Genomic DNA, 13,455 nt, shown 5'->3' with positions numbered 1-13,455 from the left:
TGGGACAGAGACTTAACACAGAGGCAGATCTCAAGCTCTGTGGGAAAGGGCATGTGTAGATTCATCCCAATGAAAGGAAACACTGCTCATCACTCTAACATGGATTGTCAGGGGGCTGGCTAGGGAACTGCTAGTCATAGACTAAGAACCTTTTAAAACATATTAGAACATTGGGATGTTGAAGACAATGGATTGTTCAGGGCTTCTAATGGCTGGCATCAACATTCCAATGTGTTGCTGTGAATAAAGGCCTCACAGGGCCCGAGGGGATTTCACTCCCCCTTCGAGCTCTGTGAGGCCTTTGTTTTACAAAAAGAACATTCTGCCTTCTAGGGGAGGAATGTTCTAATAGTCTTATAGCCCTCCATAGCAGGCTCTACTGCACAATAAAGGCCCACTCCCCTTTTAAAGGCCCTCGCCTTCAGCTCGGGCGTTTAACGCTGGAGTGGGCCGTTAGTGGCCAGTAGAGCCCGCCATGGCGGCTCCAAGGCTATATGAGATATTAGAGATATTAGACTTTATTACCCACACACTGAATAATGAACAACTGCAGGGGTATGATGAGCTCTGTAGCACTTACGTTAACATCTGTAAAACAGAGAAGAAAGTAGTAAATGGTAGTTGTAGGAGCCATGGTCACAGAGAAAAACTGTGGGCTCCATATGACTCTAGCTTCCTTCACAAGTTCTGCATTGGGTAATAACTATGAGGCATATTATCTTAGCGTTAAAATGTTTAACGCCAGCTATCGCAGATAATTATCGCCATGCTAGCGCTGTATTAACAATGCTCAGCGCAATGGCGAAAATTATCCTAGCAATAGCAATATTTTCCGTGGAACATCGCTGGTTTTCCAGCGATGTTCCATGGAAAACGGCGATACCCTTGATGATAGGGGCCTGTGGTCTTAGCCACACAATCCACCCCACATGTTAAGTATGCCTTAGTCAGAAATTTAACAGACGTTAAATTCCTGCGTTAAGGCATACTTAACGCGATTTTAAAAATCGCTACCCTTCCTTGATAATATCGCGAAGCTGCCTTCGCGATATTTTCCCTGGTTGGTTTCAAAGCCACACCTACTTTGCATCTCATTAGCGATGCAAAGTTAGGCGTGCTGGAAATGGGGGCTAAGTCAGCAAAAGACGCGCTGGCGTGTCCTTGCTGATTAGGTGATAAAGATATTGCCGCTTTACGCCCGAAAACGGACGCTAAAGCGGCGATAAGTGTGTCGCTTGGCCTTGATAATATGCCCCTTTGATTGTTGTCTCATAAACCAGCTAAAGTTGTATTTGTTATCTTCATCTTAAGTGGAACCGCTTTGATAGAAGCCAAAGTCTTTTTCCAAAATGATAATTATAGGAAACTGACTGGTATTCCTAAGGGGCAGGGGATGACAGCCTTGACGTATGCTGTGACCATAGTTCCATGTGAAAAATGCTATAACCACGACAATGACACATTTGTCAAATTTTTATATATGTGATTTCAGCAAATATGCCTTTCACACAAATAGGACAACCACACTATAAATACATACACTCAAGAGACAATTTAAAAATCAGGAAACGACTGGAGCATGAAGATGAATTATAACAATTATCCTGCCCCCTCCAACTCCAAATGGCAACGGTACTTTATTTCACTCAGTCGGGGCTGAAGTGCAGTTTATTTTAAACATGACAGTGAAAGATTTGGTCGTGGAAAGATGACCTATGCAGATCAGTCGGTTGTCTTGTAATAGGAAGTACTACTAGAAATTAGACAGCTGCTATTAAAATGTTGAGAATCATTCCTTAACATTTTCTGTTAAAGAGCTCAATATGTTTTAATAAAAACGCTCTAGTTGTATCTGGCTGAGAACCTCACTGCATATTTCTCCCCACCAGTGACAGCTCTGCACTGAATTCACCTGCGTTCCCGCTTCACGATTCCTTCTCTTCACAGGCCATGATTTTGGTGTACCATTGTAGCATGGTTTAAATATTGGCCTACAAAAATATTGCATCCACAAAATCAACCTTATCCCTCCATGGCAAATAAAGTCAAGTCAAGGTAAGTGGAACTGGCGTTAAGAATAGTGCATATATGCTTACCTTGACGTAGCAGTAGGCGATATAGTGGTAGCGATATTTCTGTATGGTAATATTTTCAACCGCTATATATATTGACACACATCTTTCTGCCTCACCCTAAGCCCCATTTTCACATTTTTGCTTTAGCTCATTTTGATTACCAGCCCAGTAGCATTGCTACGCTTTACCCCAGTAACTCACATTCTCTTTGCTGGATTGGTATCAGTTGTGTTTTGTGTGTCCTCGCCTCACCCTTCCCCTTTGCTGCCAAGTTAGAATAAAAACAAGCGTGATTCCAAACTTCGTGCTGTCTGCCTTTGTCTTTTTCTGTTTTCTACCTCTGCTGATTTGGTCAGCAGGGTTTATTGAACAGGGAAGTCTTTCAGATTCAAAGCAGACGATCCCTCCATGCTGTTTTGCAAGCACAGCTAGATAGTCCGGCATATCTCCAAGGGTTTTATCAATGTTGTCTTTTTCTTTTTCTACTGTTCTTTTCAATGAAGATCACATTTATACATCTTTTTAGCTGTTATTGTGAAGAAGCTTAAAATGCACACGAGCTGATGGAAAGAATGCTTGCTATAAGTCTAACCACTGACAATCGCTCAGGTAGCATTTCAACCCATCATTTTTTTTACCCATCATGCCACCTTAGTTTAGACCCAGCTATATGGAAATCGGTCTTGACCCTGTCTAGCCCGAACTGCTAATCTAGGTCCTCCCTGATCTGGAACAGAAGCAACTCAAGATTGTTTCCGCCCTGACTGGGGCTCTTCAGTCAGGGGTAACTTGGCTTCAGTGGAGCAATGAGCATGATACCCACATCAGGGTGGTACATCAAACACACAAAAGGTGATGGGAAGAATGCTTGCAATAATTCTAACCACTGGCAATTGCTCAGGGGAAGCATTTTAACCCATTGCTCTTTGGCCCACCATGCCAACTCAGTTTGGACCCATCTATATGCAAATCAGCCTTATTCCCGATCCATTATGAACAGTCCAACCTGAACTGCCAAGGCTGGTCCTTCCTGAACTAGAGGACCAGCAACCCAAGACTGGTTTCATCCTGATTGGAGCTCTTCAGCCAAGTATAGGTTTGTTCCAGTGGCACAGTGAGCACAGGATCCACGTCTGGGAATACCCTTGCCACTTAGGGCAGTACATTCCTGGAGCGGGAACCAGTTCATATAAAAAGTCAGTTTGCCATCATCCTGTCTTATTCCCGGTGTCATTCAATAGCTCGGTGGACCTTTGCCGTTGTAGAGGATATCAGGAGCTGCACATCACAGTAATTACAATCACAGTTTCTCTTCTAAGTTCAGTCAATAGTGAGAGTTTGGCATGAGGTAAAGGGTTTCATTATAAATCTTTTAGTAAGTCATACTTATTAGAAGTAAACTCATCAATTTTAGTCATTAGAATCTTATTAGAAACCAATAATGAATCAGTTAGCAGTCAATAATTGTAATAAAAATGCATTAAGTACGTTATATTAAGGAAAGAATCACTGTTCTAGCAATCGGGCAAAATAGGTGTCAGTAAGAACCCATAGAGAGTTCCACTTTGAGAGAGTGAGAGAAAGCATAAAGCTTTGGCGTGTAGAGCAATTCAAATAATAAGTAATCAATCAAAACAGAACTTCCCTTGTGCCAGCCTCATGTATCCCTGATTGAAGTAGCCAGTGTACCTTTGGGACGAGGTGCATGAATGAGTAATGACCCAATGTCTCCAGGTTAAATATTGACGTCTCATACAGGAAGCAAAACTCTCACTTGCTTTAATGTGCTCCCATGTATTATAGGTTTATTTGAAAGATTTAGTTGGGGAGAGGGGAAGGGTCAAAGGATTTTTTTTTGCTTTTCTTCTATTCTTGTATTATAGGGAACCTGTTTTTTCCTAGCAATTGGCCGCTTCCACATTATGAATGCTGTATCTTTGAAATAGCTATTGGATTTTCTGGAAGGAGTGAGCCGAATGCTTTTTGCTTTTTTTTTCTTTTTTATAAATTTTTATTTCGACATCAAACTGAAGAACAACAAGCACAGCATGTGCTAACCAATATATAAACTCTCAATGTCTTATATATTTTCATTTCCCTACCCCCGGTTCCCACTCCGACCCTCCATATCCCACCCCCCTCCCTCAGGTCCTAAGGAGGTACATTTATGCAAATATACTACAGACATTATATACCAGAAAAAAAGAAAGAAAAGACAAAAAGAAAAGAAGAAAAAAGAAAAATGAGAGTACATTCTATATCCCCTTACCCTAGAAGGATTTTGAAATAATAAAGCTATTAAACCATTGGAGGGGCCAAATCCTCATTAAGCCATCTAAATACTGGCGCCCATATGGCAATCCCTTTCTTTTTCGCTCTGAATCCCCTACGCTTATATACTGCACTCTCCCACCGGTATATGGCTAATAATTTCCCCAACCAAACATGTATTGAAGGGGGATCTTTGTCGAGCCAAGCACTAGCTAAACATATCCCGTACACCGCCATAGCAGTAAATAGCAAAATCTGATTTGATTCTGCCATTTCCTGTCTGCTTACCCCCAAGACTATTACTTGAGGTGAAACATCTACCTCAAATCCCAGCATATTTCTCAAATAATTACCCAACTCAATTACCAAGGGGTCAAGTTTAGGACAAGTGGCAAACATGTGCACGCTGTCGGCGGCTAATAATCCACAACGAGAACAATGTATACCCGACGTCCCACCCCATCTAAAAATCCGTGCTGGGTTAATAAATTAAGCCAAGTTTTAAAACACTGCACTTGAAGATTGGCCGAAATAAATGCGTCTGGCTGAACAACAGTGAATCCTCGCATTCCTCGATGTCTGCTTGAAGCAACTCCTGCCAGCGGGTTGTATGTTTATTTATATCATCACCCATTTCTTTATTAAGTAATTTACATATTGTGGATAAGGTTGGAAAAGCCCCCAGTAGTATTTCCAATAGAGGAATTTTACTACAGTTAACTACATTTTAATTAAAAAATCCCTCACTTGTAAGTATTTTAAAAAATTGTTTTTCCCTATCCCAAATCTATCCTTAATAGTATCAAATAAGCATACATCCTTATCTTTCATTAAATCCCCAATAAGTCTCACGCCTTTATCCACCCATATTTTCATGTAACCATCATAGAATATAGCTGGGAGCAAATCATTATTATCTAAGGGGGAATATCTATGAATTCTACCAATATCTAATTGTTTTCGAACTGCGGTCCATACCCTAAATGCTCCAATCAATACCTTAAATTTAACTCTTTTAAAGTAAGCAAAGTCAACATGCCGCATGAGGCAACCGCAAGCCTCTGTCCCAAATATTAACTCATATATAGAAACATTGGCTGTTTCTCTTATTGTCCCACTATATCTTCCCAATGGCACAGACATCTGCTGAAGTGCCGCAGCCCAATAATATAATTGGCAGTTAGGAACTGACCAGCCTCCGCGATCTCTAGACAATGTCATATATTTCAAAGCTCTTCAAGGACGTTGGCCAGCCCACAGAAATCTAGTAATCATTTGATTCATCATCAAAAACCATGATTTGTTTATCTCCACAGGAATGGCTCTAACAACATTTTGATCACGTCACACCTACCTAATAGTGTTAAATAAAGATTATTCATCCTATCAAACTCTACTTTAGATTTCTGAATCAGAGGTTCCAGAATAATATTGATGATTTCATCTACATTAGCACTGATTTTAACCCCTAAATACCTAGCGTTTCCCACTACTCTAGACGTTAAGATGGATATAGAGCTTTCAGGAAAGGATCACATTGCTCAGCTCTCCGCAGTTTGTTTTTGGAAGCTTAGAATGCTGCGCCGCTTTCTTCATTTCCTGCCTGTAGACTGTCGTCAAACGGTGGTGCATGCCACCATTACCTCACGCTTGGATTACACAAACAGTCTATTTATTGGACTTCCTGACTATCTGACAGCCAGGCTTCAGCTAATTCAAAACGCAGCAGCTAGACTAATCAGAAATATCCCTGTCCGCCATAGAATCTCCCCTCATCTAGCCAGTTTACACTGGCTTCCTATAAAGAAAAGAGTGCTTTTTAAGGCTATGGTACTAATCCATCGTGCCTTGCATAATATCGGCCCTCTATATCTTAGAGCTAGAATACAAAGGTACTCGCAAAATAGACTTTTAAGATCCAATAACCTGAATCTTCTTAAAGTACCTAAATTCAGAAAGGTCAGAATGGGCGGTCGGTCATTTTCTGTCCGGGCACCTACTATTTGGAATTCCATGCCGAAGGATCTTAGAGCACTTGAGAAAGAAAATGTTTTCAGAAAGGCCTTGAAAACCTGGCTTTTTCTTTTGCATTGATTCACCTCCTCATTGGTCACAGCTCTTTTTCCGTTCAGGTCCACATGATTAGTAACTGCGCCGGGACACTTCCGTTGGAGGTAGTTGCGCGCTATATAAGCTTCCATAACATAACATAACATACTCTAACATCGTCCAGAACAACTTTCTCATTCTTAACTATTAACGTCTTACTTTCGTTAAGATGGTACCCTGAAATCTTGCCAAATTGATTTGCTTCCCTTTCTATTTCTGTATGGGCCTCTCGTGGATTTGGTGTTATTATTGCCAAGTCATCTGCGTATGCCAAAATCTTGGTGCCCCCTCCAATAGTGTATAAAGCTTGAATCATTTGGTTCTCCTCTATTTTCTTTCTTAAAGGATCGATATAAACCGCGAACAATAGAGGAGAACAAGGGCACCCTTGTCGCGTGCCACGGCTAATTTTAATTACTTCAGAAGTAGAGCCCATCATGGCAATTCTGGCAACAGGTTCTTGGTACATACATCTGATAGCCCCAATAAATCCTTTCCCCAGGCCCTTTCTTTCCATAATTGTTCATAAAAAAAGCCAGGAGACCCTATCAAAAGCTTTTTCTGCATCTAAAAGTATAAGAGCCATAGGGTCTCCCGTAACCTTAGAGGAATCAAATAAGGCAATTGTACGCCGAATATGATCTATCGTTCCTCTCGCCGGGACAAAGCCATGTTGACGTGTTGTCACTGTTAACCAACGTTATTGGGCGATATGATCCTGGTTCATTTAAAGGTTTATCTTTCTTTGGAAATACCACAATATTGGCAGATTTCCACGATTCCAGAGCCATCTCACTTAATTGTGCATTTAAAAAGAGCTCGAACATAATATCTATCACCTGTATTTTAAACTTTTTGTAAAACTCCACTGCTTTACCGGACGGTATAGAGTCAATCGCCTTTGTTATCTCATCAATTAAAATTGGTGCTTCTAATCTTCTTCTCTCCTCTGTGGAAATCTTCTCTAAATTCAGCCCAGTAAGATATTCTCTAATCTCTTGATCCCCCATCTGAATGTCGTCTGTATACAAATTCTGATAGAATTTTTGAAAAGCAGAGAGAATATCTACAGGGTCCGAAACCATGCCCACACTGGGATCTTTAATTTCACCGGTCCGGGCTTGGACCATTTTTTCCCGAGTACGGACTGCAAGCATGTGTCCAACCCTTTCATTACTTTCGTATGCCCTGCTCCGCCAGGCCACATATCTACCAGCCGCCTTTTGAGTCGAAATCTCTGTAATTGTTGACCTGATGAGTATGATCCTTGACTGAGCTAGCACCGGATCGCCCCCACCAGCAAGAGTCTCGATCAGGTCAGCTTCTGCTCTTCCCAGATCATCATATAATTTCTGTAGCAGTTTTTTTTCCTTCCATTGCATTTCCCAACCAAACTTGGAAGTTTCTCCTCTAATGCCAGCTTTTAAAGTATCCCAAACAACACAAATACTAGTACTTCCCTTATGAACCTGGGTATCCACATCTACATATGTTGTATATAATTTTCCTGGCTTAATAAAGCCCTATTGAATGTCCAACGTGACAGTGGAGTTTTTAACTGAATATTTACTTCTAACACCAGCGGGTTATGATCAGACATAACTCTGGGGAATTTACTTATTTTGCTTCCTTGTAAGAGCACCTGTGACACAAAGAAATAATCCAGCCGAGCATGTGTTTTATGTGGTGCAGAATAGTACGTGAAGCCTGGATCAATGGCTTCTTGTTTAGCCCAAACGTCTACTAACCCATGCAAATATTTTAATTGTGAAATAGCTCTATACACTTTAGGTTTACGACCATTGTACACTACACCAGGGTGGTTGGAGATCTGACAGTTCATATTGATATTGAAATCCCCACAAATTATAAGGGGCTGAGGCCAGCACACTAATTCTATCTTGAGCCACTCATACAATGCTGGATCATCGAGCACAGATCCGTAAACCGAGCAGAGTGTAAAAGCACTATTTTCCAGACAGCATTGTATGATTATCCACCTACCCATTTTATCGACATAAGATCGTGGAAATCTGGCTAGCCCTTTCCTTGCCAGTACGGCCACCCCTCTAGCCCTAGTATCCTGTGTGGTACGAGAAATCAACTGATAACCTGACAGCTCCAAAATCCCACTCCTACTGGCTTCTATATGTGTCTCCTGCAGGCAAAGAATATCTGCCTGCAGGTATTGAATATCCAAACTGATTCTCCGTCTCTTTTGGGGATTATTCAGTCCACAAATATTAATTGTGGCTATTCTAAGTTTCTTCATTGAAAGTTATGCTTACACATCCTAAGAAATGCCCGCCGAATACCAATGTGTGTATAAGAAAAGTAACAACCTTCCCCCCTTTCGGACCCTCCACCTCTGACCCCTCCCCAGCCCCTGAAAAAAAGGCAAAAAAGGTCCATGGACCCTTGTGATGCCTCCTGTGTCATGCTGTGCCCCTTGCCGTTCCCTGCCAAGAAGAACATAATGAGAAGTCAAAACCATAATGTAGAATCAGAACCCCCCCCACCCCGGGAAGAAAACAAAGAAAGGAGGGGAGGAAAACCCTATTTCTGAGAAAGTTCATGCAGATACTCTTGGGCTAGAATCTCTGAAGTGAATACTCTACTTGTGCACTTAAGGATAACCTTAAGTCTAGCAGGGTTCATTAAAAAGACCTCGCAACCCAGCTTCTAGAAAGGAGTTATTAACTGCCGGAGTCTCCATCTCCTCTCTACCGTGGTGTGACAGAAGTCAGGTCGAACGAAGAAGGAGTACCCCCTCAGCTGTTCATCTCGCAACTGGTCTGGCTTTCTCAAAAATGAACTGACGCAGCAGAAAATTTCCCAAAAATATAAGTATGGCTCTGGGTATCTCCTCCTGTCCAGCTCTCTTCTTTAGCATCAAAGGAAATTGATGCACTCTTTGAACCTCAGTTTCCCAATTCCACTGCGTTAGTTCGGGAAAAGCGCCCTTAAGTAGTCTAAGCACAAATCCACGGATGTCATCCCCTTCTGCCTTTTCAGCAATCCCCAGTAAGCGGAGATTATTTCGGCGCTGCCGATTTTCAAAGTCCTCTAATTTCCAGATTACATCGGACATCCTACTCTCATTCGACGCTATTTGATGTCCTGTATTATCAGCCCCTGCCTCAAGTTGAACGATACGCTCCTCTAGTGCTGTGGTCCGCTCATTGATTTCAGAGCATGTTTTATTGACCTTACGTATGGCCCCTTGGAGTTTCTTGGTAGCTAGATGGGCTCTCTTATGTTCATGACGTGCTTCTGTCTGCATTTGTTTTAACGTAGAATAAATTAACTCCATTGATGGGGGCAACTCCGGATTATTTTTATTTTTAGGTTCCACTGGTGTTTTAGGGGGGTCTGACTGAAAACCAATCTCATCGTCAGTTTCTATCCCTAAATGAGTAGTGGAATAATCCCACTTTAGTTGACTGTTATCTGACTCTAAGCTTTTTTCCTTGCCTCTAACACTTCGCCTTTTAGTTGCGAGCTGGTAGTCGCCTTTGAGTTTCAGGTTTTAAGGGAGGGCTACCACTGTCCTCCCCAGTGAACTCATGATCAGTGCCTTCGCTCTCACTGTTATTAGTGAGATCTGATTCATCTGTCAGCTAGAAACATTTATCCCCCTCTGGAGTCCCTATGTGTTTGCAATCCATCTGGGAGGAGACCCTATTTTTTTAATTTAACTAGCAAGAGTTGCAAGTGTCCAGCAAAGTTTGATTAGAGGTGTCTCCTTGTGTTCCATTATTGACCACCCTCCTTTCTTCTACTTCTGAGCTTGTACTCAGCAATTTAGAATTCGGGTCATCCAGACTTAGACCTTTCCTTTCTAGATTAATAGATGCTTTAGACACTGTCACTGCCACAGAGGATATTTCACTTGTAGCAAGAGCTTCCCCAATTGAATCCTCTATTGTATTTTCCATCATCTCTGGGATGTCTGCCGCCTTAGATGAATTATTTTTGCTTTTACCTTTGCTTGTTAGCTTTTTCCCTAGAGAGTCCACCAATGCGCGCCCTGCAAACATTCCAGGAAGCGTCTGTTGTTTCGGTCTAGTTGTTGTGTCGACAAGACACTGCCCTTCCGTAGGCGTCCTGACGGTTGGCCCCTCCTCGCTCCGACCCGCAGAGAGAGCGGTGTTCGGATTAGCGTGCACGCGTCGGACCGATGATGCTCCCTTGCCGCTGCCCCCAACAGCACCAGAGTCCTTCGGTGGGACCTTAATCCTCGGCGGCATGCTGCTGCTTCCTCTGCAAGTATCCAGATTGCCCTGGAGATACACCAGAGACTGTAGAGTCTTCCAGACTCACCGGGAAATCCTCAGCTTCACTCCAGCAGCAGCGTGGCAGGCTCCCTTCGCCGCACGAGCGGCTGCTGCGATTATAGCACCGGCACCACGCTCCGACCTCATCCAGGCCTGATCCACTCCCCAGGAGTTTTTTCTATCCCTTTTCAGCGGTGAGTCTTGTTTTAATTTTAGCCCGTATTCCCGGGGGTTAATTCCTTATATAAATGTCCGCATTATACCAGCATTATACCGGCGGCAGGGGAAGCGCTCCTACAGTATTCACACAGCCGCTATCTTGCCTCCACCCGTAATTCCGAACCGAATGCTTTTCTATACTGCATGCCTATTTGAAAGCAATAAAAACAACTTTGACAAAAAACAGAACTTCCCATAAAGAGAGGTTAAAGAAAATCTATAGAGTCTCTAAGCAGCGTAGTATAAGGTTAAAGGGATATGGATAGGATCGGCAGCAGCAGTAGCAACCGCAAGTGGCAATGGGGTAAAAATATGTGATAGCCTACTCTAGGAGCACACATTATTATAGACAACACATTCTGAAGCTTTGTAACATGTGACTTCTTCCGTCTGCAGTCAGCCAATTAGTGTTGACGCTTTCATGGGAACAGGACACCTCCTCTTCTTCTCACTGGAATACAATAGTCCACAGACAGCAATGTTAGATTTGCAACTTCGTTGTAACAAATCTAATTCATGTAGGACATTTTTTCATTCAAGATACTTTCCTACGTATTAAACTACATGTCTAACCTTTTAAAATATTAAATTGTTAACAATTGTCCATGTAGAAACAAAACATCTGTATTAACAAAAAGAAAACATTAAACATTAAACATAAAATCCATTCATTGAAAATAAATAAAGGTAAAAGGTCAAGTTCACATTTAAATGCTGCATTTCTTCATGACTTCATTAAATGACAATTTCTATTTATGTGTTAAAAGTGGTCTTTGCCTAAGTAGAAACATTCTGTAGAGTTTTAGATGAATTCATTTATGCAGCTATTAATTTGTTTTAAAACATGTTCATGGAAATGTCAAGAATTAAACATTTTATATGTGTTTCAGCAATTCTAGTCAATTAATTTGTCAAGCAATGCTACCTTGGCCATTGGAGTCCTAGTATGGATGAATATGATTGCCTAGTGCCGTTTTTGCATTTAAACACATTTTATTTTCATTAAAACGTACACGTTAATTCTGCACATTTATAATAAACTGCATTATTTTCTCAATATTATTAAAAACACATGCTCAATTCCCCCCTTTGATGGTTATCTTAACCATCACACTTTCACAAAAGAATCTTTAGAGTTCACTCTCATCCTCAGTTAAATCTTTTCTCTTTCTTGTCAAACTCTCATATTGTTTTGACATTCTGCATTCTTCACAGATACAATCATTTAATGCTATTTCCCTCTCTATCGGTCTGTCCCTTTCTCTCTCTTTTGTTAATGTAATATCTACATTAAAAAATAAAAGCCCTACTATTAATATTGGCATAAATATAGCTTTCAAAATTCCTCTTTCAGTAGTGGCAAAGCTATTGCAAATTGTAGAAATTCCCTTGCCAAAATGTTCTGAAATCTCAGGTTTTTTAATGGTTCTAATTCAGGTTTCAAATCAGAAATGCTTTTTATGAATGCTGGAATTTTCTTACTTTCATCTGGTATGTAAGAGCAGCATTGCTGAGCTTTCAGCATCTTGCAGACTACGCATTTCTCTGCAAGTAAAATGCCTAATGTGAAACGATTTTGCAAAACCATTGATCTAATAGCCACTAATTCTGTGTTAGCAACTAATAAAGCTCCAGAAGTACAGATTGCCAGTTTGTCGAATACTGTTGAAAGCTTTCTAATCTTTTTGTCATTTAGTGTAACTGATGGTATGATTGCACCAAAAATGTCTCCCACTAATGTGTTCCATCTTCTGTCCTACATGTATGTCTGTGTGATTGTGTCATTGTTAAAAGCATCTATACAATATACATGATACAATTTAGAAAACAGCACAGCTAAATAGCAAACACCTTCCCAATTAATGTTTCTTCTCCTTGTAAAATTTTCCATGATCCCCCCATTATTTCAACTGTGTGTTTTCAACTACTAATTACCACGTGTCTGGTTCTAGATAGATTTCTTCGTTTGTAAACACGTATTTTTCCCTTTTGTCTTCTGTCTAATTTCAGTTTTGAGTAAATCCTTTTCTTTTTGAATTCATTTTTTTCTTTCTTCCAAACTTTTTTCATAACATCTTCCTCTCTATTCTTACTGTGTGTAATGTTAGTGCTACTTTCCCTAGTGTCATAATGAATACTTTTTCCAAGGGTCTCATTAAGCAGTTTAAAAAGCCTTAACACTATCTATAGGCTGCAGCCAGACTGGTCCTTGACATCCCCACCACAGCCACATATCATAACAACTCCAACAACTGCACTGGCTCCCAATCAATAAGAGAATCCCTTCAATCTCCTCACACATGCCTACAAAGCTCTCCACAATGCAGAACCTGAATATCTGAACCACCACCTTGCATTTCACATACCCGCCTGACACCTTTGCACGCCCAACTTGCCCTAGCCTCTGGTCTAAAATAATACCAAGCTGTGTCAGTTTTATTTGCCTGTGGGTGCAAAATCATGCTTTTCTATAATGAACCTCTTGAAAGCACTAAATCATAGTT

General features: G+C 41.1%; 1 protein-coding gene across 1 annotated transcript in view; it reads left to right on the top strand.

The window, feature by feature from the left end:
- Positions 1-10,579: 10,579 nt before the first annotated feature.
- Positions 10,580-13,455, top strand: part of SEMA4G (semaphorin 4G) — a 714,949-nt gene continuing 712,073 nt past the window's right edge. Inside the window, exon 1 of the mRNA XM_085606513.1 lies at positions 10,580-10,926. The gene's annotated coding sequence lies outside the window, so the exon portion shown is untranslated. The remainder of the gene's footprint in view (positions 10,927-13,455) is intronic.

Source organism: Triturus cristatus, chromosome 1_2 (genome assembly GCF_964204655.1).
Source record: "Triturus cristatus chromosome 1_2, aTriCri1.1, whole genome shotgun sequence".
Classification (NCBI taxonomy): domain Eukaryota; kingdom Metazoa; phylum Chordata; class Amphibia; order Caudata; family Salamandridae; genus Triturus; species Triturus cristatus.
Note: the sequence above shows the minus strand (reverse complement) of the source record. Positions and strands in the feature narration are given on the sequence as shown.